At 42.8% G+C, this 26,758-nt stretch overlaps 1 long non-coding RNA gene across 1 annotated transcript; it reads right to left on the reverse strand.

The window, feature by feature from the left end:
• Positions 1-1,208: 1,208 nt before the first annotated feature.
• On the reverse strand, positions 1,209-26,428 carry LOC137217362 (uncharacterized). Its single transcript, XR_010940077.1, has 4 exons — positions 26,117-26,428; positions 9,160-9,367; positions 3,512-3,664; positions 1,209-1,993 (listed from the first exon to the last, which is right to left on the reverse strand). It is a non-coding gene; the product is annotated as an uncharacterized lncRNA (long non-coding RNA).
• Positions 26,429-26,758: the final 330 nt, after the last annotated feature.

Genomic DNA, 26,758 nt, shown 5'->3' on the forward strand with positions numbered 1-26,758 from the left:
AAGCAGACAAATAAATACCTACCAGCTAATTGACAGATATAACCATTCAAGAAAACAAAAACAAAAACAGATTGAGGGGACTTGCCTGGTGGTGCAGTGATTAAGAATCCACCTGCCAATGCAGGGGACACGGGTTCGAGCCCTGGTCCGGGAAGAGCCCACATGCCGCGGAGCAACTAAGCCCGTGCGCCACAACTACTGAGCCTGCGCTCTAGAGCCGACGAGCCACAACTACTGAGCTCCCGTGCCACAACTGCTGAAGCCCACACGCCTAGAGCCTGTGCTCCACAACAAGAGAAGCCACCGCAATGAGAAGCCCGTGCACCGCAACAAAGAGTAGCCCCCGCTCACTGCAACTAGAGAAAGCCCGCGCACAGCAACCAAGACCCAATGCAGCCAATAAATAAATAAATTAAAAAAAAAAAAAAAAACCCAACAGATTGAGAAGCGGGACTTGTGACCTAGCAGGGAAGATCTATAGGGGAAAGGATTTGGGTAGGCCTGGAAGGAGTCAAGGCATAGAACTAAACTTTTCAACAAACACTTTTTCATTTGTGAGAAAATCTTCACAAGTCTTAGCAATAAAGATCATATATCCATATTACATTACATATGGAAATATAACATAGTCTTTCCTAGGAAGGAGTTAGAAGGAGGTCCAAGTGATTTGGCTGAGTTGAGGTCTACCATCCTTTGTGCCCTGGATTAAAATCTTCAAAGGGTCTTATAGGCCAGGAGGCAAATCTTCTACTTTACTTCATGATTTCCTGTCCTCCTGCTTCGATTTATGTTTCTTCAAAGCACTTATCAAGGACTTCCCTGGTGGCGCATTGGCTAAGAATCTGTCTGCCAATGCAGGGGACACGGGTTCGATCCCTGGTCCGGGAAGATCCCACATGCTGCAGAGCAACTAAGCCCGTGTGCCACAGCTACTGAGCCTGCACTCCAGAGCCTGTGTGCCACAACTACTGAAGCCTGCAAACCCTAGGCCTTGTGTGCCGCAACCACTGAGCCAGTGTGCTGCAACTACCGAAACCCGAGCACCTAGAGCCCATGCTCCGCAACAAGGGAAGCCACCGCAATGAGAAGCCCGCACACAGCAACGAAGAGTAGCCCCCACTTGCTGCAACTAGAGAAAGCCCACGTGCAGCAACAAAGACCCAACACAGCCAAAACAAACAAACACTTATCATCTGACACCCACTATATAGTTTTTGAAATATCACCAAACACTTTATTTAAAAGGCTGACATTTACTATTACTCACTCATTCATTTATTCCAACGTTCAAAGTGATGTTGAATGCCTACTCAGTTCTCGAAGAGTTCTTCATTCATTCCTTTTACATTGCTCTTCTTTATGTGCATCCAAGTTTCTGACCTATATTTTACTTCTTTTTGAATAACTTCTTTCAAAATTTCTTGCAGAGAAAATCTGCTAGCAATTAATTCCCTCAGTTCTTGTTTGTCTGAGAGTCTTCATTTCTCATTTACTTTCGAAGGATAATTTTGCTGGATAGAATTCTAGGTTCATGGGCTTTTTTCTCTCAACACACTAAATTATTCACTCCACTCTCTTCTCACTTTCCTGGTTTGGGATGAGAGGTCTGGTGTAATTATTATCTTTGTTCCTCTATAGATAAGGTATTCTTTCTATCCCACTATCCCCAACTTCCTGACACCTTTCAAGATTTTCTCTTTGTCTTTGGTTTTCTGCATTTTGAATATGATATGTCTAGCTGTGCATTTGGGGGTATTTACCTCATTGGATAAGATTTCTGTGCTTCTTGGATCTGTGGTTCAGTGCTTGTTATTAATTTTGGAAAGTTACCAGCCATTAATATTTCAAATATTTCTTCTACTCCATTCTTTCTTTCTTCTCCTTCTGGTAGTCCAAGTAAGCATAGCTTATAACTTTTGATATTCTCTCATTGTTCTTGGATACTCTGACTTGCTTTTTTTCTTTGCATTTTAATCCAGTTCAGCATTATGGTCTGAAAGCCAGAAACTTGTATTTATCCAAAAGTCCTTTCTATAAATCTCTATATTTCACTTATTTGTTCATTTGTCTGTTTCTCTTTCCTAAAATATAAACTCCACGAGGGCAGGGATCTATGTCTATTTTGGTCACTTCTACATCTCCAATGCCTAGAACGGTGTTTGGTACATACTAGGTGTTCAACTGATATTTATTGAATGAACAAATGAGTGAATGAAGTAGCTGAACCTCAGAAAGGTTAAATAAAATGACTTACCCAATGTTATCCAGCCAGCAAGGGGCAGAGCTGAAATTCAAATCCATGGAATCAACCCATTTAACTTCTATGTCATAACTATCTCTTTTATTCAATGAATGTTTATAGAGATCCTAATTCCCATTGGGCCCTGTTCTAGGTGCTGGGATCACAGCAGTAAACAAAACGAAGTCCTTACCCTCATGGTGCTTGCATCCTAGTATCCTCCCATAAGAAAAGAGATGTAACTTTATAATATTGGGAAGGTGGATGCAAGGGCCGAGAGTTGAGTTGCAACTCCCAGTTGCATGTCCATGGTAGACATGACTAGTTGATAGAGGCCCTTATTCCTGCTGAGCCCAGTGCTACACACAATCCTCCACAATGCAGCACTACAGGCTGCCACTGTCCACTGGAGTTGGCACTGAAATAAACCTTATTTGCCATGTGTGAATAGGTGAATCAATAAGGGCATGAATCCCAGTCATGCACTGTGCAGCCAGAACCTCTGGAACCACAAATGCAAGGCCCATGGCTGGCCCAGGGCTTGGGGTTTCTTCCCACTGGTCCCAGGCAGTGTCTTCCTCATTCCTTTTCCCAGCCAGTGACCTACCCTGGGGGAATGGAGGGCAAGGAGACTCACCAAGGTGCAGATCAGATCGAAAGGCCCTACAGGTGACCAGGTTATGTTGAAGCTGGGAGTGTAGCCTGGTGTGAGGAATGGGCATAGGCTCTGGAATAGGCAGCTCTGGGTTAAAATCACTGCTTCTCCATTATTTGTGTGGCCTCGGGCAAATCACTGCACCATTCTGAGCTTTAGTTTCCTCACTTGTTAAATGGGATAATGCACTGGCTTCAAAGGGCTGACACGAAGATTAGATGAAATAATCTATATAAAGGGACCGGCTTAGTGCTTGACACATAGTAGGCACTCAACAAATGTTTGATGAGTGAACAAATGACTGCATGAGCGAATGAATGCACAAGTGTTCTAGCATGGAAGGTGGACACAAATGCAAGACTGGCAGACTGCATTATCCAGAGACGACCTAAACAAAGCCTGCCATCTGTACGACTTCTCCCATTGAGAGGTGAGGTTTATGTCACCTCCTCTTGAAATTAGGAAGACTTTCATGATTATTTTAACTGAAAGAGTATGCCAGAAGTGATGCTATGTGACTTTCAAGGCTGGGAACCCTCGCTCTTGAAGACTTCAGTTACCATGTAAAGGATCTGACAGCCCTGCGGTTGCCATGCTGTGTGGAAGCCCAAACTCACCCATGTGAAGAGACCACAAGGAGAGGCTGTGAGAGACCATGAAGACAGAGAGATGCCCAGTCGGCTTCATCCACCATCTGCCACCAGCAACCACATGAGAGACCGAAGTCAGTCTGCCCAGCCGATCCTTCTTGTATGCTGGACCCACAGAAACTTGGAGAGATAATAAAACCATTGCTGTTGCTTTAAACCATTAAGCTCTGGGGTGACTTATTAGGCAACAATAGTAACTAGAACCACAGGTAACCCAAATACTCTCCAATGAGTGCTATAATAGAAGTGTGCACTGTGTGTTTGAAAACACAGAGGAGGGAGCCATGAAAAGTAATTGAATGTACGACATGAAGAAAGAAATTACACTAATACATCTAAGAGGATACACTGTCAACCTGAGTTGTTGTTGGAAGAAATCTTTACTTTATTTTTTATTTTATTGAAGTATAGTTGGTTTACAATGTTGTGTTAGTTTCAGGTGTACAGCCAAGTGATTCAGTTATGTATATAGATAGATAGATAGATAGATAGATAGATAGATAGATAGATAGATAGATGATAGATATAGATATACATATATTCTTTTACAGATTCTTTTCCCTTATAGGCGATTACAAAATATTGAGTACAGTTCCCTGTGCTATAGAGTAGGTCCTTGTTGGTTATCTATTTTATTTATAGTGGTGTGTATATGTTAATTCCAACCTCCTAATTGATCCCTCCTCCACCCCTTTCCCCTTTGGTAGCCATAAATTTGTTTTCTATGTCTGTGGGTCTATTTCTGTTTTGTAAATAAGTTCATTTGTATCTTTTTTTTTTTTTTTTTAGATTCCACATGTAAGTGATATCATATGATAGTTGTCTTTCTCTGTCTGACTTACTTCACTTAGTATGATAATCTCTAGGTCCATCCATGTTGCCACAAATGGCATTATTTCACTATTTTTAATGACTCAGTAGTATTCCATTGCATATATGTACCACATCTTCTTTATCCATTCATCTCTTGATGGACATTTAGGTTGCTTCCATGTCTTGGCTATTGTAAATAGTGCTGATGTGAACATTGGGGTGCATGTATCTTACCGAATTTATCTTTAGATGAAGGTTTTCTGATACGGGAACTCAAGGACAATCTCCATTCCATGCTGTCTTAGGAAACCTCCCTGAATTTCCATTGCCCCCACCCCCAACCCCTTTTCCCAGACCTGGGGTCAAGTTCTGAACTCCCATAGCTTTCAGGCTGCTGAACAACAGAAAGAGCATTGGACTTGGTGTGAGAATTCTTGGGTTCAAGCCCTGGTCCACTGGCTACTAGCTGAATGATTCTGGGCAAGTCAGTTTGCCCAAGTCAGCTAAACCTCAGGCTCCTCATTTATGGAAGGGAAATGCTGTAACTGCTAATGTTATTAAATGCTCTGTACCTCCTGGGCTTTGAGCCCGTTAAACACCACTTCCCTTAATCCTCACAACCACCCAGTGAGATACAGATTATCATCTCCATTTTCCCAGTGAGGAACCTGACCCAGAGACATTAAGATACTTGCCCAAGGCTGTGCATCATCTGAGTGGCAGGGCTGGGATTCAAAACCAGGCTGTCCAACTCCAGAGCTTGTGCTCTTAACATTGTGTTGACCCAGTGGGGTGGGGCGGAACTCAAGGAGAGCTTGTGAAAGTAAGGGAAAGTGCTTCTCAAGGAGAGCTTGTGAAAGTAAGGGAAAGTGCTTCTCTAAGTAAGGGAAAGTAGTGCTGTATGCAAAACGTGAAGAAACTTATTTATAGTTCTTTGTAGCTCCCTCAGAACACTTGGCTTGCTCTGCTGTACAGTGTACACAGTTGCTCTCATTTCTGACTCTTGTCAAAATGCCTTAAAGGCAAGATCCATGTCTCATTCATCGCTGCACCCACAAAGGATCCAATCCAGCTCCAAGGACCGAATTGGAGCTCAGGAAAAAAGAGTGGATGGAGGGAGTGGATTCCTTGTTTAAGCTGAAGGGCTAAGGCAATTATATCTGCTCATTACAGTGTAATGAAAACAAGAACACCTTTCAAAAACACATAAAAAAAAATCTCAGTGTTCCTGAAACACTTCTAAACCACACTTTCTATCCTGGGCTTTAAAACTCAACGTATCATTTTCTCACTGAGAGTTTGCAGATGCGGTCTCAACAGAAGGGGAAGAAAGAGAAGCAGAGAGGCTTTATGGCTCCAGCAGACTTTCCCGGACACATTCCTCAGGGTAGGAAGAGGACCTTCCGTTCACAAGCAGCAGAATCTGACTGGGGAGGAGGTGGGGGAGAAGTTATTTGAAAGCAGAACCCTCTCAGGCCCAGAGGTTCTGTGGAAACCTGTTTTTTCAAAGTTCTCTTGTGTGTGACCTGATCCAGAAACTCTGGGGAAGTTCAAGAGATTTGATGTTATGAGCTGCCCATGAAGTTAGGTCCAAAAGCTTCCCTCAAGCTGAGGTTCTTCTTATAGAAGTCGTGAGAACTGGGACTTCCCCAGTGGCACAGTGGATAAGACTCTGCGCTCCCAATGCAGGGGGGCCTGGTTCGATCCCTGGTCAGGGAACTAGATCCCACATGCATGCCGCAACTAAGAGTTCCCATGCCACAACTAAGGAGCCTGCCTTCTGCAACTAAGATGTGCTGCAACCAAATAAATAAATATTAGAAAAAAAAAGAGGGCTTCCCTGGTGGCTCAGTGGTTAAGAATCCGCCTGCCAATGCAAGGGACATGGGTTCGAGCCCTGGTCCGGGAAGATCCCACATGCCGCAGAGCAACTAAGCCCGTGTGCCACAACTGCTGAGCCTGTGCTAGAGAGCCCGCGAGCCACAACTACTGAGCCCGCGTGCCTAGAGTCTGTGCTCTGCAACAAGAGAAGCCACCACAATAGGCCCATGCACGGCAACGAAGAGTGGTCCCTGCTTGCCACAACTAGAGAAAGCCCGTGTGCAGCAACGAAGACCCAACGCAGCCAAAAAAATAAATAAAAAATAATTTAAAAAAAAAAGTTAAAAAAAAAAAAAAGAAAAGAAAAGAAGAAGTCTGGAGAGCCTATACCATTTCCAGTGTAGCAAGAAGGGAAATTCTTCAACATGTTTGTGTTAGTGGGCTTGTCACTCATTTTCCACAGTGAGTAGCGAACTTCCTTAACAAGTTGACATTGAACCAAAATAGGATTCATTTGACGAGTGCTAAATGCAGGTGAAAGAGCTCATTCTTCTGCTCATGAACAGTCATCTGAGACTTTTGGCAATTTTAAGCTCTAAATTATAACCGATAACATTTTACATTCACCTGAGCTATTGAAACAGCCAAGTGTGCATGGATAGTACAACAGCTAAAAACAACAGCTTTGGAATCAGACAGGCTGGGTTTGAACCTCAACCCCATCATTTTGTAGCTGTGGGGCCATAGGTAAACAGTTTAATCTGTTTAAACCTCAATGCCTTCCGGTACAAACTAGGTCTAATCATAGTTAAAGATTTCCAGGGTTATTGTCAGGATTAAATGAGTGTATGTACATATACGTGGCTTAGTATATTAAATCCTCAGTAAATGTTAGCTCTTCTGGTAGGCAGCCCCTAAAATGGCTCCCAGTAACCCCTGCATCCTGGTACCGTCAGCCCTCTGTATCCATGGGTTCTGCACCCCTAGATTCAGTCAACCACAGATTGAAAATATTCCAGGGGGAAAAAATTCCAGAAAGTTTCAAAAAGGAAAACTTAAATTTGCCACAAGCAGGCAACTATTTACATAGCATTTACATTGTGTTTACAACTATTTACATAATATTTACATTGTATTAGGTGTTATAAGTAATCTAGAGGTGATTTAAAGTATATGGGAGGGTGTGCCTCGGTTATAAGCAACTACTATGCCATTTTATACAAGGAAGTTGAACATCCACAGATTTTGGTATCTGAGGGGGTCCTGGGACCAAACCCCTGCATATACTGAGAGACAACTGTATTTACATCCCTTCCTCCTCTTGACTGTGGGCTGGACTCAGTGACTAGTTTCCAATAAACAGAATATAGCAAAAGTGGTGAGATGTTAGGGACCCTGAGTAGCCAAAACAATCCTGAAAATGGAAGAACAAAGTTGGATATCTCACACTTTCTGATTTCAATACTTACTACAAAGCTACAGTAATCAAAACAATGGGAAACTGGCATAAACATAGACACACAGATCCATGGAATAGAATAAAGAGCCTAGAAATAAACCCTCACATATATGGTCACGTGATTTCCAACAAGGGTGCCAAGACCATTCAGTGGAGAGAGGACAGTCTTTTCAACAAATGTGCTAGGAAAACTGAATATCCACAAGCAAAAGTATCAAGTTGGACTCTCATTTTATACCATATACATAAAATAACCCCAAAATGCATCAAAGACCTAAACATAAGAGCTAAAACTCTTAAGGAAACATGCAACAAGAGCTTCACCATGTCAGATTTGGCAAAGACGTGTTGGATTATGACACCAAAGACACAGACAACAGAAGAAAAAATAAGCAAACTGGACTTCATGAAAACTAAAAATTTTGTGCCTCAAAGGACACTATCAACAGAGTGAAATGGCAACCTATCGAATGGGAGAAAATATTTGCACATCATATATCTGATAAGAGATTAATATCCAGAATATATAAAGAACTCCTAAAAATCAACAATGACAAAATGACCCAATTCAAAAATGGGCAAAGAAGTTGAATAGATATTTCTCCAGAGAAGATACACAGATTGCCAATAAGTATATGAAAAAGATGGTCTACATCACAGACCATTAGGGAATTGCAAGACAAAACCACAATGAGATACCCTTTCACAACCATTAGGATGGTTAATATAAAACAAAAGCAAAAAAACCCAGAAAATAACAAGTGTTGGCAACGGTGTGGAGAAATTGGCACACTTGTGTAGTGCTGATGAGAGTATAAAACTGTGCAGCTGCTATGGAAAACAGAATAGTGGTTCCTGAAAATTCTTTAAATATAATTACCATACGGTTCATCAATTCCACTTGTGGCTACAAAACAATAGTTGAAAGCAGGGACTTGAACAGATAGTTGTTACACCCATGCTCATAGTAGCATTATTCACAATAGCCAAAAGGTAGAAATAATCCAAATGTCCATCTACAGGAGAATGCATAGAGAAAATGTGGTTTATCCTTACCAGTGGAATATTACTGTCTTAAAAAAGAATGGAAATTCTAATACATATTACCACATGGATGAACCTTGATGATGTTATGCTAAGTGAAATAAGCTGGACACAGAGGGAAAATATATGATTCCACTTCAATGAGGTACCGAGAGTCGTCAAAATCATAGAGACAGAAACCTGAATGGCGGTTATCAGGGGCTGGGAGGAGGGGAACATGGGGAGTTGGTGATTAATGAGAACAGAGTTTCAGTTTGGGAAGATGAAAAAGTTCTGTAGATGGGTAGTGGTGATGGTTTCACACCAGTGTGAATGCACTTAATGCCACTGAACTGTACACCTAAAAGTGGTTAAGTTGGTCAATTTTATGTTATGTATATTTTACCACAATATGAAAACAGCGGTGGGATGTTACTTCTGAGATTAGGTTGAAAAAGACTGTGACTTCCATCTTGCTTGCTCTCCCACTTCAACTCACCCTGAAGGAAAATATTGCCGTACGGTGTGCTGTCCTGCGGAGAAGCTCCCGTGGCAAGGAAACGAAGTTTTCAGCCAACAGCCAGGAAGAACCTGAGGCCTGTGGACAGCCAGGTGAGTGACTTTGGAAGTGGATCCTTCCCCACATCCAGCATTGAAATGACGGGCTGACTCCTTATCGCAATCATGGGAAGACCCTAAGCTTCTTTCTTATTTATTGAATAAGAGAAAAAAATGAAAGCTCAAAATCAAATTACAAAATGAATTGTTAAGAATGAAATACATGAACAGGTGATTATCATCCTATCTCAAAATGAATGAACACAGGAATGAAAACCGGACTATCTAAATAAACCTAATTTTGCCAGTCATCGGAGTTCCAGGACTGTCTGCTCATACGGGTTGCTTTGCATGGCAAGAACACATGGGCACTTCCGGCATCCAGTGCTGGTACAAGACAACCCTCAACATCCACTCTTAATGATTAACACTGTTCAGGCCCCAGGGAAACGCTTTCCAAATCTCTTGCCCTGTGATCTTGAATCATAGGGCAATCGCATCCAAATGACAGGAAGGTCTGTGGTTGATTTTGTCGTTACGAATGTAAATTTGACAAGGTACTAAGATAGGACATCTTTTATTTAAATGATTTTTAGTTTGTCCCATTTAAATAATTACACAAACGATATGTGGGTCTCCGTCTGCACCCTTGCCCCAGACCCCATATGTCAGGGATAGGTCTCAGTATCATAGTATGTTGAAAAAGAAGATCCATGCTATAAGGAAGTATCTTTATTTTACTTTTTTGCTTCTTCTTTTTTTTTTTTTTTACTGTGGTAAAATTCACATACCTTAAAATTTACCAACTTAACCATTTTTAGGTGTGTAGTTCAGTGATTAAGTCCATTCATATAGTTGTGCTACCATCAGCATCTCCAGCACATTTTCATCTTGCAAAACTGAAACTCTATATGCACTTTTTGTTTGTTTGTTTTTATTGAAGTATAGTTCACAAGATCATGTGAAACTCTATACTCATTAAACAATAATTCCCCATTCTCCCTCTTCCCAGCCCCTGGTAAGCACCATTGTACTTTCTGTCTCTATGAGTTTGACTACTCAAGGAACTTCATATAAGTGGAATCATACAGTATTTATCTTTCGGTGATTAGCTTATTTCACTTAGCATAATATCTTCAAGTTTCAACCATGTTGTGGCATCTGTCAAAATTTCCTGCCCTTTTAAGGTGGAATAGTGTTATCGTATGTATATGCCACATTTTGCTTACCCATTCACACATCAATAGACACGTGAGTTGCTTCCATGTTTTAGCTATTTTGAATAATGTTGCTGTGAACAGGGGTGTAAAAAATAATCTGTTTTTTGGCCATGCCACGGGCATGTGGGATCTTAGCTCCCTGACCAGGGATCGAACCTGCACCCGGTGCAGTGGAAGCGAGGAGTCTTAACCACTGGACCGCCAGCGAAGTTCCTGAGACCCCACTTTAAATTCTTTTGGGTATGTACCCAGAAGTGGAATTGATGAACCGTACGGTAATTATATTTTTAATTATTTTAGGAGCCATCATACTCTTTTCCACAGTGGCCATGCCAATTTGCATTCCTACCAGCAATGCACAGGGGTTTCAATATCTCTGCATCCTCACCAACACTTATTATTTTTTGCTTTTCTGTTTTTGTTTTTATAATAGCCATCCTAATGGTTGTGAAGAGGTATCTCATTGTGGTTTTGTCTTGCAATTCCCTAATGATTTGTGATGTAGACCATCTTTTTCATATACTTATTGGCAATCTGTATATCTTCTCTGGAGAAATATCTATTCAACTTCTTTGCCCATTTTTGAATTGGGTCATTTTGTCGTTGTTGGTTTCTAGGAGTTTTTTTATATATTCTGGATATTAATCTCTTATCAGATATATGATGTGCAAATATTTTCTCCCATTCCATAGGTTGCCATTTCACTCTGTTGATAGTGTCCTTTGAGGCACAAAAGTTTTTAGTTTTCATGAAGTCCAATTTGCTCAACTTTTCTTTTGTTGTCTGTGTCTTTGGTGTCATAATCCAACACATCACTGACAAATCTAAATCTTGTGTCATGTTTCCTTAAGAGTTTTAGCTCCTATGTTTAGGTCTTTGATGCATTTGGGTTTTTTTGTGTTTTTTTTTTCTTTTTGCGGTACGCGGGCCTCTCACTGTTGTAGCCTCTCCCGTTGCGGAGCACAGGCTCCCGACGTGCAGGCTCAGCGGCCATGGCTCACGGGCCCAGCCGCTCCGCGGCATGTGGGATCTTCCCGGACCGGGGCACGAACCCGTGTCCCCTGCATCGGTAGGCGGACTCTCAACCACTGCGCCACCAGGGAAGCCCTGTCAGGCGGACCCTCAACCACTGCGCCACCAGGGAAGCCCTGGGGTTATTATTTTGTATATGGGATAAAATGAGAGTCCAGGGACTTCCCTGGTGGCACAGTGGTTAAGAATCCGCCTGCCAATGAAGAGGACACAGGTTCGAGCCCTGGTCCGGGAAGATCCCACATGCCGCGGAACAACTAAGCCTGTGCGCCACAACTACTGAGCCTGTGCTCTAGAGCCCCTGAGCCACAACTGCTGAAGCCTGCGCACCTAGAGCCGGGGCTCTGCAACAAGAGAAGCCACCACAATGAGAAGCCCATGCACTGCAACGAAGAGTAGCCCCGCTTACTGCAACTAGAGAAAGCCCATGCACAACAAAGAAGACCCAACTCAGTCAAAAATAAATAAATAAATAAATAAATAAATAAATAAATAAATAAATACCTTGAGGATATTAAAAAAAAAAAAGAGTGAGATTCTTTTAAAAAAAAAAATGAGAGTCCAACTTCATACTTTTGCTTGTGAATATTCAGTTTTCCTAGCACATTTGTTGAAAAGACTGTCCTCTCTCCACTGAATGGTCTTGGCACCCTTGTTGGAAATCACGTGACCATATATGTGAGGGTTTATTTCTAGGCTCTTTATTCTATTCCATGGATCTGTGTGTCTATGTTTATGCCAGTTTCCCATTGTTTTGATTACTGTAGCTTTGCAGTAAGTATTGAGATCAGAAAGTGTGAGACTCCAACTTTCTTCTTCTGTTTTCAAGCTTCTTTTGGCTATTCAGGGTCCCTTGGGACCCATATGAATTTTAGGATGGATTTTTCTATCTGAAAACAAATGTCATTGGGTTACTGATAGGGATTGCATTGAGTGTATAGATCACTGAGTAGTATTGACATCTTAACAATATTAAGTCTTCCAATCCATGAACATTGGTGACTTTCCACTTATTTATGTCTTCTTTAATTTCTTCTAGCGTTTAAAAATTTTTTATTTTAGTTTTCATTGAACAAGACTTTCACCTCCTTGGTTAAATTAATTACTAAGTATTTTATTCTTTTTGATACTATTATAAATGGAGTTGTTTTCTTAATTTCCTTTTCATATTGTTCATTGTTAGTTTATAGAAATGCAACTGATTTGGGGGTGCTGACTTTTTATTATGCTACTTTGTCAAATTTGTTTATTAGTTCTAATTGATTTTGGTGGAATTTTAGGGTTTTCTACATATAAAATCATATCATCTGCAAATAGATAATTTTACTTCTTTTCCAATATGGATGACTTTTATTTCTTTTTCTTGCTTAATTGCACTGTATAGGACTCCGGGACTATGTTTAATAGAAATGGCAAAACTGAGCATCCTTGCCTTGCTCCTGTTCTTAGAGGAAAAGCTTTCACTCTTTCACCATTGAGCATGATGTCTGCTGTGGGTTTTTCATACATGACTTTTATTATGTTGAGGTAGTTTCTTTCTATTCCTAGCTTTTTGAGTGTTTTATTTTGTCAAATGCTTTTTCTGCATTAGTTGAAATGATCATGTGGTTTTTACCTTCATTCTATTTAAGTGGTGTATTACATTGATCAATTTTCTGTATGTTGAACCATTCTTGCATATCAGGAATGAATTCCATTTGATCATGGTGTATAATCCCTTTACTATGCTGTTGAATTCAGTTTGATAGTATTTTGTTGAGAGTTTTTGTATTAATATTCATAAGGGATATTGGTCTGTAGTTTTCTTTTTCTTTTTTTTTCTTTGCGGTACACGGGCCTCTCACTGTTGTGGCCTCTCCCGTTGTGGAGCACAGGCTCTGGACACGCAGGCCCAGCGGCCATGGCTCACGGGCCTGGCCATTCCGCGGCATGTGGGATCTTCCCGGACCGGGGCACGAACCCGCGTCCCCTGCATCGGCAGGCGGAGTCTCAACCACTGCGCCACCAGGGAAGCCCTGTAGTTTTGTTTTCTTGTCGTGTCTTTGTTGGCTTTGGTAGCAGAGTGTTATAAAATGAGTTAGGAAATGTTCCCTCCTCTTCAATTTTTGGGAAAATTTTGAGAAGGATTGGTGTTAGTTCTTCTTAAATGTTGGTAGAATCCACCAGTGAAGCCATTAGGCCAAAGCTTTTTCTTTGTCAGATTTTGATTACTGATTTAATCTCCTTACTAATTATAGGTCCAGTCAGATTTTCCATTGTTTTTTGACTCAGTCTTGGTAGGTTATATGTTTCTAGAAATGCTTCCATTTCATCTAGGTTATCCAATTTGTTGGAGTACAGTTGTTCATAGTGCTCTCATAATCTTTTTATTTTTGTAGAATTGGTAGTAATGTCTCAACTTTCATTCCGGATTTTGAGTAATTTGAATCCTCTCTTTTTTTCTTAGTCAATATCGCTAATTTGTCAATTTTGTTGAACTTCTTTTTAAAGAACCAACTTTTGTTGATTTTCTCTGTTGTTTTTCTATTCTCTATTTTATTTATCTCTGTTTGACTCTTTATTATTGCCTTTCTTCTGCTACCTTTGAGCTTAGTTTGTTCTTTTTCTAGTTCCTTAAGTAGTAAAGCTAGATTGTTGATTTGAGATATTTCTTGTTTTTAGTGTGTTTATACGTACACATTTCTCCCTTAGCACTGTTTTTGCTGCATTGCAAAAGTTTCGGGATGTTGTGCTCTCATTTTCATTTGGTTTTAAGTAGTTTCTAATTTCCCTTGTGACATATTTGACCCACTGATTGTTTAAGAGTGTGTTGTTTAATTTCCACAATTTTGTGATTTTTCCAGTTTTCCTTCTGTTATTGACTTCTGACTTCAGCCTGTTGTGGTCAGAGAAGACACTTTAAATGATATCCATATTTTAAAATATATTTAGACTTAATTTGTGACCTAAAATATGGTTTATACTGGAGAATGTCCCATGTGCATTTGAGAAGAATGTGTGTGCTGTTCTTGGGTAGAGTGTCCTGTATATGTGTTAGATCTGGTTGGTTTATTGTGTTGTTCAAGTCCTCTATTTCTTTACTTATATTCCATCTGGTTGTTCTATCTTTTAATGAGAATGGCATATTGAAGTCTCCAACTATTATTGTAGAAATATCTATTTCTCCCTTCAGTTCTATCAATTTTTGCTTCATACATTTGATTGTCTGTTATTAGGTACATAAACTTATTCTTTTAAATCTGTTCAGGTTGATAGTTCTTTTCCAGTCAAAACACCCATTTTCGTGGGGAAGTGACCTTTTTGCTTACTCGTAGGCAGGACTGACATTTAGCCAATGGCCCTACTGGCTGTCTAATTTTGATTGGTCAAATGTCTGATTGGATGTTGTCTGTGCTACACCAGTTGTTATTTTATATTACCATCCTTTCTTTTGGGTAATAGAATTCTGTGATCACTTTAAATTTTAAACTCAATTTTTTTTTTGAGACTGTCAAGAGAATTTAAATATTTTATTATATAAAGTTATACCCAAAATTGTGCTTCATTTTTTCACTATATACTTTAACTCAAGGACATTTGTAAAAGTAGTACACTTCAGAAATCCTGGAAGAAATTCCACTAGCTATAGGCTATTTAAATACTGCTTACAGAAAGTATTAAAAACAACAACAACAGAGGAGTACAAATGAAATTATTTACAAAACAGAAGTAGAGTAACAGATGTAGAAAACAAATTTATGGTTACCAGGGGATAAGGGCGGTGGTGGGGGGCGATAAACTGGGAGATTGGGACTGACATGTACATCCTACTATACATAAAACAGATAACTAATAAGAACCTGCTGTATCACACAGGGAACTCTACTCAATACTCTGTAATGGCCTATATGGGAAAAGAATCTTAAAAAAAAAAGGAGTGCATGTGTATAACTGATTCACCTTGCTGTATACCCGAAACCAACAAAACATTGTAAATAAACGACACTCCAACAAAAATTTTTATAAAAAAGTATTAAAGGAAATCCAGCATCATATAAACAGCATACACTTAAATCAAAGAGATGAATGCTTAACATACAGAGTAATTTTTTTTATTCACGGATAAACTAAAGGTCCACTTCAAGATGTTTCTCTTGTATACTTCATTTGTTTTGTTAGCAGGCAAAGCGCTGAAAGGGACGGCTTCATCTAGTCCTCAGACTCGGATCCATCTTCATCTTGACTAATCTGGAAGTAACGAAGTTCATAAGTCTCCTTGTCAGATGCAACCACACGGAGCCAATCACGAAGATTGTTCTTTCGAAGGTATTTCTTGGTAAGGTATTTCAAATACCTTTTAGAGAACTTTCTCAGAAACAACTGTGATTTTATTCTTGAAGCGTTCAATGTGAACGACATTCCCAAGATTTCCAGTTTTTCCATTCACTTTAACCTTCTCCCGTAGAAACTGTTCCTATTTTAAAACAGAAAAAATGCCACACTAGGGAAGAAAACCCTAGATATTCACTAGGGAAGGTACCAAAATTTCCAGAATCAAAAGTTCCACCTTCCACTGGATGAGTAAGGTCCAAATTAAACTTCCAGGTTGACTTCTTAGGCTTCTTGTCTTTCTTCACCGCCATCTTGCACGCCGGCAGCGCGATCCTAAACTCAGTTTTAACTCAGTAATTAAAACTGGTCAGTCCCGGTTATAATCAGAACTCTGAACTTGGTTGAGAGTTGATGCTCTCTTCTTCCTTATTTCTCCTTCTGCAGCTTGCTAACTATATAGCTTTTGACATCTCTGAGATTTCAGTCACAGAGGAAGAAGTGTAAAGGAGAGCAGGAAAGTTCCTTCTGGATCAGAGCTCTGGTCAGATGGCTTCATGTTTTCCTGGCTTGATGAATATCAAAAGCTGCCTCTTTTGCTCTTGGGCACTTTTGGGGGTCCTTCAGGAACTCCTGTTCGTGAGTTCACCTGGCTGTAATTTCTTTGCAGTGGGCTGTGCTCCTCCTTAGGCTGGCTCCTGCAGAGGCTCCCTCAGCTGCTGCCTCTTAGCAGTACGCTTTCACTGTAGGAATACCCTTGTGGGCAGGATCCCTCTGAAAATAACCCCACGTATGGGAGACTATATTTATAGTCTAGTCTTTCTTTGCTTCCTTTCTAATTGGCGTTAAGAATATATGTGCAAGTTTACTAGGCTGATGATAGCCTGGACTCAGAAGGGTGGCTACCTTCCATTCCAGAGCAAGCTGTATTCTGAGCATTTTCTAGAAGTACAGACCCTGAAGACTAGGTCAGTGTAGCAGGCTAAAAGCAGAGGTTTTTGTATCTCATTGACCCAGGTGTGAGTTCTCTGCGTGTGATTTTGAGAAAATCTTTTAACCTATCTCTCTGAATCTCAATTTTCTCATCTGTTAAATGGGGATAATAACATTACTTACCTTAGGGGGATTCTGTTGAGAATTAAATAAGATAATGCATATAAATTGCTTAGTACACTGTCTTGCTCATTGTAAAGTGGTCAGTACTTACCCCTTATTATCTAATGAGGGGTACATTTGGAATATGCAAAAGGACATAACTTTGAATTGCACAAGGTAACACTTATAACAAAATAAAATAAAGATCTATCAATTAAAGGCGAGGAGACGGTATAAAAATTCAGCCATGGTGAACTGGAGTCACGAGATCAGACTGTCCTTGGGGAAGATATTTCACTTCCCCACACATTAGAAGCTGTGGAGATTCCTCGGTGCTTGTGTAGTCACACCATGGTGTCAACTAGGCCAAAGTGTTAATCGTCTATTAAAGCTATGTCACTATGTCTTTTGTGCTGTGGCAAAACACAAGCTCTTGGGCCATGGAAGGTTGAAGCTCAGTCTCTTCCCAAACCTATGCAATCAGCCAGAGAACATCAGCCACGTGAGTCAGTGGAAAATTCCAGATGTTTGTAGCTCATTAACTGCCAAATCGATGACTATGGAGGCTGTCAACTGTGCTGAGTAAGTAGACCTTATTAGCATCATGTTCCCTGAAGAAAGAACTGTCTCACAGGCATATTTCTTAAAGGGGCCACATAACATGCCATCTTTAAAAAACCTTTTCAGATTCTTTAGACTACTTCCCTTCTGTGTAAATTCACTAACTCCTCTTACAGACCCAATGTCACAGAAGCAGCCATAAATAACATGGAGGGAGGACTTCCCTGGTGGCACAGTGTTTAAGAATCCGCCTGCCAATGCAGGGGACACGGGTTCGAGCCCTGGTCCGGGAAGATTCCACATGCCGTGGAGCAACTAAGCCCGTGCGCCATAACTACTGAGCCTGCGCTCTAGAACCCGCTAGCCACAACTACTAAGCCCATGTGCCACAACTACTGAAGGCCCTGTGCCTAGAGCCCGTGCTCCGCAACAAGAGAAGCCACCGCGATGCGAAGCCTGAGCACCACAACGAAGAGTAGCCCCCGCTCGCCGCAACTAGAGAAAATCCGCATGCAGCAACAGAGACCCAATACAGCCATAAATTTAAAAAAATAAAAAATAAAAATAACAAGGAGGGAGAATAGTATCTCAAAGCTGGAAGCCTGAGACTTCACTTTTACCCTGATGTTGGGGGCATACATTAAAAGTCTTACCTATATATTTACTCTAGTAATTTCACCTCTAGGAATTTATTTAAAGGGAATTTATTTTAAAGAAAATTTATTTAAGGAAGTGAAGATTTATCTATAAGGATATTCAACTCAGCACGTAATAGCAAAAGATTGCAAGCAACAGTGGGGGGGGGGGGTTGGTGAAATTAACGACAGATGATCACAACATAAACACTGTTAACAACCATGTAGGCATGTATATATACACAGAAACACATTCACAATATATTGAGTTTAAGAAGTGAAAAAAAAGTCAGATAACAAAAGAACATATGCCATTTATTACCACTCTTATAACAAGAAAAAAAAAAGCTCAATAACAAGGACTTTCTATGTGCCAGGCATTGTTCTAAGTACGTCAAGGATGTTGACTTAGTTAATTCCCTACACTAACTATTAGGTACTGTATTATCCCCATTTTACAGATGAGGAAATTAAAGCACAGAGAGGTTAAAAATCCTGCCAAGGTCATATGCCAGTAAGTCACAGGGCTGAGATTTGACTCTGGACAGGCTTTGGAGTCTGTGCTCTTACCACTCCATACTGCTTCTCAGTATAGAAAAAAGGCTGGAAGGACATCCTCTGAAAGCCTTATCTCTGTGCTTATCTGGGAGGCAAGATGTTTTATTTTATTTTATTTTATTTTTTTGTTTATCCGCCTTTTCTACAGTTAACACACGTTACTTATGTAACAAGATAAACTCCAATAAAAATGTTTAAGAGAGAAGATCTTTGTTGCTGACTTGAAAAAGTCTCTCTGAGCCTTAGTTTCTTCATCTGTAGAATGGTAATAACACCTCTCCTGTAGAGCTAATACCAAGATTGTAATAATGCTTGTGAAAGCACTCTGATAGTGTAGATTTGGAATGTGTTAAAAGTGCTACGTGGGGCTTCCCTGGTGGCACAGTGGTTGAGAATCTGCCTGCCAATGCAGGGGACACGGGTTCCATCCCTGGTCCAGGAAGATCCCACATGCCACAGAGCAACAAAGCCCGTGCGCCACAACTACTGAGCCTGTGCTCTAGAGCCCGTGAGCCACAACTACTGAGCCCGCGTGCCACAACTACTGAAGCCCACGCGCCTAGAGCCCATGCTCTGCAACAAGAGAAGCCACCACAATGAGAAGCCCATGCACCGCAACGAAGAGTAGCCCCCGCTCGCCGCAACTAGAGAAAGCCCGCACGCAGCAACGAAGACCCAACACAGACAAAAATTTAAAAAATTAAAAAAAAAAAAGTGGTAGGTGCTACAGTACAAAGCAACACAAAGTAGAAAGTGACAAGGCAAGATGTCTGCAGGAATTCAGAGATTGTCAAGCTGAGCAGACATGGTGTGAGAGTTTGAGGGGGCTCGTATCTCATCCGATTCTCTTTAGCGACTCCAACGACTTCTGAGCTGAGGATTGTGTGCCTCTTCCTCATGCCCTGGGTGTGACTAGTTGGGAGACAGGTATTGTCATGATCTTATATATTCCGTAAGTTGTTACGGAAAAACCTGAGCGAACTTTTTGGCTAACCCAATGTAAGTAGATGGCTCTCATCTCCCACTATTTTTTTTCGGTGAGCGTCCCAGATTTCCTCTTATTATCAATCCAGTTGCCCGTCTGAGCCTGTTTTCGTTGTTCTTCTAAACACTGCTTCCCATCTCGCTGTTCACACAGCTTCTGACCTGAAGGACTGGGAGCTCAGCCCCTGCAGTGGGCCAAGGAATGGACAGCTTGGCTTAATGGACTAGCAGGGAGCTTGCTGGTAGAGCCTGGAGTCCACTTGTGAGATAAACACTTTACGAAGTTAATCTAAGTACCTCTGGGTGTTCAGGAGCTAGTTTCTCACTTTTTCCAGTTGTTTGTGTGATCACCACCTTTGAGGATTATGGAGGACAAAGGGGGTCCCCTTCACACATACATCCCCATGCTAGGGGACTGCCCTTAGAGAAACTTAGAGCAGGAGCTGTCAACCAGAGGGAGACACTGGAATCAGATGCACGGTAGGCAAAACTTGACTTCCACTTTCGTAAGCTCTTCAGCTGGACCTGAGAATTAAATTGATGTAAAGCAGACTAACAAGGTAGAAACATTCAAGTCTATTTAATATGTTTTATGTGATGCGGAGCCTTCATGGGAAAATGAAGACCCTAAGAAGTGGTAAATCCTAAATGCTTTTCTACTAGATTGAACAAAGGCAGGCAACTGTGGAAAAGTAACTAAAATATATGGAGAGCCTAAAAGAAGATAAGAGTTGTTACTGAATTTGGTCCCACTCTTCACTGCCTGCAAAATCAATACTCTATCAGTGTTGATAGAAAGGAAAGTTGCCTTTAAACTGAATGCCGGCAATCTGGGGAGAAGGTGGACTCAGCATCCTCCAAAATCACATCTGAAGTTTCTGCTCGGCCATGAAAGTTTTTAAAAGGAAACAGGGAAGTAATGTTAGTTAACCATTGAGATCAGGGGCCAGAGCCGTCCCCATAACCCCCTGTGCAGGCTTGTCGACTCCTCCTGATCTTTCTTTCTTTATTTAGAAATAAGCCAAAGGCCAAATGAATTTTAAGTAAAATAAGTCCTTGGGGACTCATGATCTTTATTTAGATGCTATTTTGTTCACATGGTTTGTTCAAGAGATTACTGAAGGGGAAGCTAGGAAAGAGATCCGGTCATCTATTAATTACTTATTCTTCATGTCTACTTCACTCATCTAGGGAAAGAACCAACAAGCTAGGCAAATTATTGTGTGATCAAAAGATTTAAAAGGGGTACTAGGGCCGGAGATGAGTAGAGCATGGGGATGCCTGGTTTAAGATTAGTGTAAAGATAAACAGCTCTCTCCTGCAGAGAGCTCTTTCCTGCAAAGAGTTTTTTTTCTGCCAAAAGCTGCTCACAAATCCCCGCTTGTCAGAACATCGTTCCCTCTCTATGGGATCATGGGTGAAAGTCCGTCTTCTGTAACTTCTTCATGCTGACATAGCACACTGTATCCTTAGAGTGGAAGATGTCGACACGGGTATGTAGCATCTCCCTGATGACAGTTGTCTCGCCCCTTTACATATATGGGCAGAACAAGCTACAATTATTTTGATGCCCACAAAGATATAGATTATTATGAGCAGTAGTGTTAATCCCATTCTCTTAAGGCCAGTTCTTGCAGCTGTGCTAGCCATAGTTTCAGTACTGCTCAAGATGGAGCTAACTGGTCATCATGCAGTTAGCTTTTGCCCTCTGGTGGCAGTTTCAGTACCTGTAAAACAACTCAGGAAGGTGCATCAGACACTGAGTCTGTGACTCTGTTGTCCTAATCATTAGCTGCTTGAGCCTGCTCTTTTGTGACTCAGGGAGGCCTGGGAGACTTCAGCTTTTCCATAAACAAGAGGCAGGAGATGTGAATGGGCCTTTGTATCAATACTTGGGGAGGGGTGGGGGGTGGCCCACAGGGGTCTGCTTGGTTCCAGACTTACTCTGACAAGGTCTGTTTGCACAGAATTCTCTTGGCCTTGACACCCTCCCCAGCCCCCGCCACCCGTCTCTGGTGATAAGAACATTTCTTTCCTCTTGGTATAGGAAGGGTATCTTTTTTTTTTTTTTTTTTTTTCTGGCTGTGTTGGGTCTTTGTTGCTGCACGTGGGCTTTCTCTAGTTGCGGTGAGCGGGGGCTACTCTTCGTTGCAGTGCGCGGGCTTCTCATTGCGGTGGCTTCTCTTGCTGTGGAGCACGGGCTCTAGGCGCGTGGGCTCCAGTAGTTGTGGCTCGCAGGCTCTAGAGCTCAGGCTCAGTAGTTGTGGCCCACGGGCTTAGTTGCTCCACGGCATGTGGGATCTTCCCAGACCAGGGACTGAACCTGTGTCCCCTGCATTGGCAGGTGGATTCTTAACCACTGCACCACCAGGGAAGCCCAGGAAGGGCATCTTTCACAAGGGCGTTTTCTCCTGCTTTCAGGAAGAAAAGGGGAGGAGGGTCAGAGCACCCTTCCTGCACCTGCTGTTTTCCAAGTGCCTTTAGCTCAAAATAATCATTATGCCAAAGTGGCATATTTAGGAGTGGCATATTCTGCCAGGCTTCAGCTGGAACTGGAACACCCAAGCACCCATCCTCAAAGATTCTGATCCTGGGCTGGGGGTCCAGGCAGCAGAACCCTTTAAAGATACTGAAGATTGAGAATCGCTGGGTCAGAGTCAGAGGAAGTGTGGGAGTTTCACATTGACTTCCTGTGCCCCATTTAGTAATTAGACCGAAATGGCTGTAATGGCTGAGGACTGATTTGCAACCGCTCTGGAATGTGTGAGCAACTGGGGAGCGTGCAGCAGCTGCTTCCCCAGGAAACAAAACCACTGTGCGCGTGTTTTGATACCAGTTTGGCAACAAGATAAGAGTCCTAACGCACATCAAAACATCAGGCAGGTTGTCCGTCCACTTTCCTCTTGGCAGATGCCAAGAACTTGCTTGCCCTAAATGAAATAAGCCATCAGCTGACAGACCTGCAAGCCCTCAAAGCTGTCCTCTGAATTCATAGATGAGCTTGAGGAAGAAACAGAACCAAACCGGCTTGTTTTGAGATAGACACCGTGGCGGGGTAAGTGATCCAGCCTGAAAGCCAGTCAGTTCAACTAGAGACTTGTTCCAAATATTTGGCAAACTCGGGTGTTTGTCTCACTTGCTCTCCCCCTCGTGGGATCTAAATTGAATAAGCATCCGCCTGCAACTTGCCAGTTCTCCAAAGCTGGACTTTCAGAAATGTCTTTTGCCTCACTTCTACTTACAGATTAGGTGGGTAATGTTGATTTTTAGCTCCTACAGATACATAATGCAAAACAGATTCTCGGGGGAAAGGATTTCAGCGAGTGTGGAAATCCTCTCCTTTTACCTTCCATTCTACAGGGTCTGAGCCCAAGGTCTGGAACCTGTACTCCTTCGCAGTGTTAGCAGGTTGATTTTTGTGTTTGCATACAATTGGCACTGCCTGTCCTTGACTCTCTGGGGAAGAACTGAGGAAATGAATCTCCTCAGACACCAGCTTCCCTCTCGGAAAAGTGGTAAAGGGAAAAGCTTTCTGAGATGTTTAGGGCTGCGATGGAGCCTCATTCACTGCTGTATTCCCAGGGCTTGGCGGAGTGCCTGCCTCAAAGAAGGCACCAGGTAAATCTTTGTTAAATAAATGCTTGGTATTAAACACACGTATTTATTATGCATTTGGTGCCCAGTATTGGTGGCTGATCGACATCCTGAGAGCTGTTTGTTTATATCAACATTTTCCTATTTGATCTGAGAATCACTAATTGGATCATGTTGGTGGAACCGACTTTAAAGCCCAGCCTGGGACAGGCAGAGGCTGTATCAGATGTCCTGAAAAGGATGTGATTTTTAACTCCTGCTCTCCAGTTCTGAGCTGTTGTGGGCACTTGGTAAATATTAATGAAGGATGAGGCTGGAGCTATATTGGGAGGCTCCTGGGAGTCTGGGACATGGTAAAGGCTTTAACGGCAGTCTTTGGCGGGCAGCCTGACTCTGACCTTCTGGCAGAGAAGCTGGCTCAGCCAGACGGCAAGATGGAGGCTTCACCCTGCCCAAGCTTCCCCAGCACCCCAGTCAGCAGCCAGTCAGTGTCTGCTCTGGGCAAAGCACATTTGGGGCCCTGGGGAGGACACAGGGGTGACACGGATGCTGCAGGGAACACAGGGTGGGCTCTGGAACCTTAGTGTGTGGCTTTCAGCTTTAAACTGGCCTCAGAGTTTGGATCTGTACAATGGAGTTCAAAATAGCACCTACTCCACAATTTGTGAAAATTAAATGAAATGATGTAAGCAAAACAATTTAGCACAGGGCAGAGGGAGGCAGAGTAAGTATCCAATACAGTACACCGTGTGTGTGTTTGCAAGCATCCAATACATTACCCGTATGTTTATACAGGTAAGATCCGGAGGGTGATTTAATTTTGTAATACAATTTGGGGCCAATGCAGTGTTTGTCGTTGTTGTTGTTTTAAAGTAACACAATCAGATCCGTGAGGGTAGAAAGGAGGGTGAGATAGGAGTATAGGAGGGATGAATGTGAAAGATATTTGGATGATGATAATAAAAAAGAATTAGAAAAGAGAAGTGCTCGGACTGAAACCAGACTGTTCATTTTACAAATCACTATATTAAAAAATATATTGTAAGGGTCTTTTCCTACGTCAAAGTCTTGAATCCATTAAATACAGCCTGGCTGTAATCTGGTTGGATGTCTAGCCTCTTGAATTTTTAGGAAATAGATTACACGTTCAGTAAGGTCGCTTACTATGTACATCTTACTTGACTATAATGATTAGCAGCTGAAAGACCCATGTGCTCAAAATATCTTTTCTATTCTACACATTTTACCAAACTAATTTGATTAACAAACTCCTCTTTTAAGTTGGTTTTCTTAAGAAACTTAATTAAGGTCCATGGCTACAAGAACATAGGGGTGGGGGATGATGGTAGCAGAAAAACTGAAGATTAAAAAACGAATTATGTGGGACTTATAAAAAGTACATATAAATCCTGTAACAAAAATGCGTACACGTTCATAGAAATTGGTATTCTTTAAAACACAAACTCTGGGTTGCTATCCATTTACTCCAAAGAAGTTGCCCTTTTCCTCTTCCCTGCACCTTGGTCGCATAATCAACTGAACTCTACCTTTTCTCCCCGCTTTCACTTACAAACTGGGCAGAAAGGGGAATAAGGGAGCCCCATTCTCGCAGCAGATTTTTCTTGTGCGCTTACAGTGTGCTCTGCGCTCGGAGAAAGAGGTGTGTGTGTGTGGGGGGGGGGTGGGCAGACACGTAGCCGCCACACCGTGTGACTGAAGTTCAGGGCCAGTGGGACACAAAAGAGGAACTGATTAACTTGATCCGCACCTGTGTCGGAAACGCCTTCACAAGGGAGGCAACTACTCAAGAATTTCGAGGCTGCGGGCAGGGAGGACAAGAGGGAACCGCAGAGGAACCGCAAGCTGGAGAGCTGCAAAGAAGTCCCCGTGGCCGGGGAACAGAGTGACAGGAGTGTCAGGACTAAGTGGCCAGGGGCCAGCTTCAGAAATCAACTTGCTGGAGTACCTTCCATCAGTAAGAGATCGAGTACACGACTCGGTGAACTTAACTCGGGAACTCAAAGCCCCTTAGCTGACTCCCCACGGCGGGGAACCATCGGGTTCCAAGGGCCGCGGGCCCCGCGAGCCGGGCAGCCCGGGTGAAAGCCGCTGCCCGGGCGTGCGGCTGACGCCCCTTCCCCGGCGCGCCGGCCTCGGGCCCCGGAGTCGCCACGAGGGGGTTGCGTTGGCCGTGTTCTGTAAGTGCCGGGCGAGGCCGGGCGGGCACCTCCGGGAGAGGCCGGTGTCACCCGGTAGCCGGCGGAGGAACGGCAGCCGGTGCCGCGGCGGTTGTTCCCGACATGCTCTTCTCGGGGAGGATTTCAAACCCTCGGCCGCAACCACCTCCCCTCCCCCGGCCCCGTCGGGCCTCAGCAACAGGCGGCGGCCCACGTATCATTGGCCGGGCCGCGCAAAGGCGTGTTTTGATTGGCCGCCGCGCCCCCCGGCCCCGCTCTAGCGCTCACCGCCGCCTCCATTTTGTCGGTAGAGGCAGAAGGGGAAGGTCGGTCGGGACGCTGAGGTGGCCTGCAGCTGTCTCATCGGTGCTCGTGGGCTTCGCTCGTTCCGTGCCTCGTCGCTCCCTGGAAGGGGAGGGGGCTTCGACGCCGAGCAGGAGCCGCCGCCGCCGTAGTCCCGGGTTCGAAGTCGGTGAGTGGCGGCGGCGCGGCGGGTGCGGCCATGTTGGCGGCCGCGCTCCCCATTGTTGGGGGAAGGAGGCGAGATCCGAGGCCGGGCGGGCGCTAGCGGCCCGGGGGAGCGGGTTCCCGGGCCGGGCTCGAGGAACGCTGAGCCGCTCGGAAGCCCAGCGCCGTCGGCAGAACCGAACTTTCCGGGCTCGCGTTGGGAATGACTCACGATCCGGGAACTAATTTCTTTAGGGCTGTTAACATAGTCTGGAAGGGCCGCTCACCTTTTCGAAAAGAAGAGGGCTTCTTATTTGTTCGGTAACTTGGTTTCTTGGAATATCAAATGAAATCTCGAATGTTTAATGTTCACGATAGGAAGGCATTTTTTTGTATTTAAGAACTGACTTCGCTTGTTACGGCTTGTGAAACTTATTTTAAGACGGGGAGGAGTCAAGAGTTCATATCCAAAGGAAGAGCTGCATGACGTAGACACGTTGGGAGAGGAGGTTTTGTGAAAACAGATATGTGATGTGTCCGAAGACTGGGAAATTCTGTGGGACTTTCAAAACATGGTCTTTAGGAAAGATTTTAAGCCCATTTCTTGGCATGGCTGTAAAAGTTAATGCTTCCGTGGTTTAACATTTTGGTCACAAAATCCGTGTGAGAATCTGAAAGGTTCCTAGGAAAAAGATGCAGCTTGTTGCGGGATTTGGCGGACACCCCTCCCCAGATTCCTCAGGGTTTCCTGGATCTCGAGGGTATTTAAATGATGACAGTTACAAGGTCAAAGCCATCTTTAGAGACTTTATTTTCTGCCTTTTAGTTCAGGAAGTAGTCACTATTTATGTAGTAAATATAAAGGATCACTTTCTCCTGTGTTTTTGAATTGAAATAATGAAATATTTGCTTTTCTAGCTAAGACTTCT

The sequence above is a fragment of the Pseudorca crassidens genome, chromosome 2 (genome assembly GCF_039906515.1).
Source record: "Pseudorca crassidens isolate mPseCra1 chromosome 2, mPseCra1.hap1, whole genome shotgun sequence".
Lineage (NCBI taxonomy): Eukaryota > Metazoa > Chordata > Mammalia > Artiodactyla > Delphinidae > Pseudorca > Pseudorca crassidens.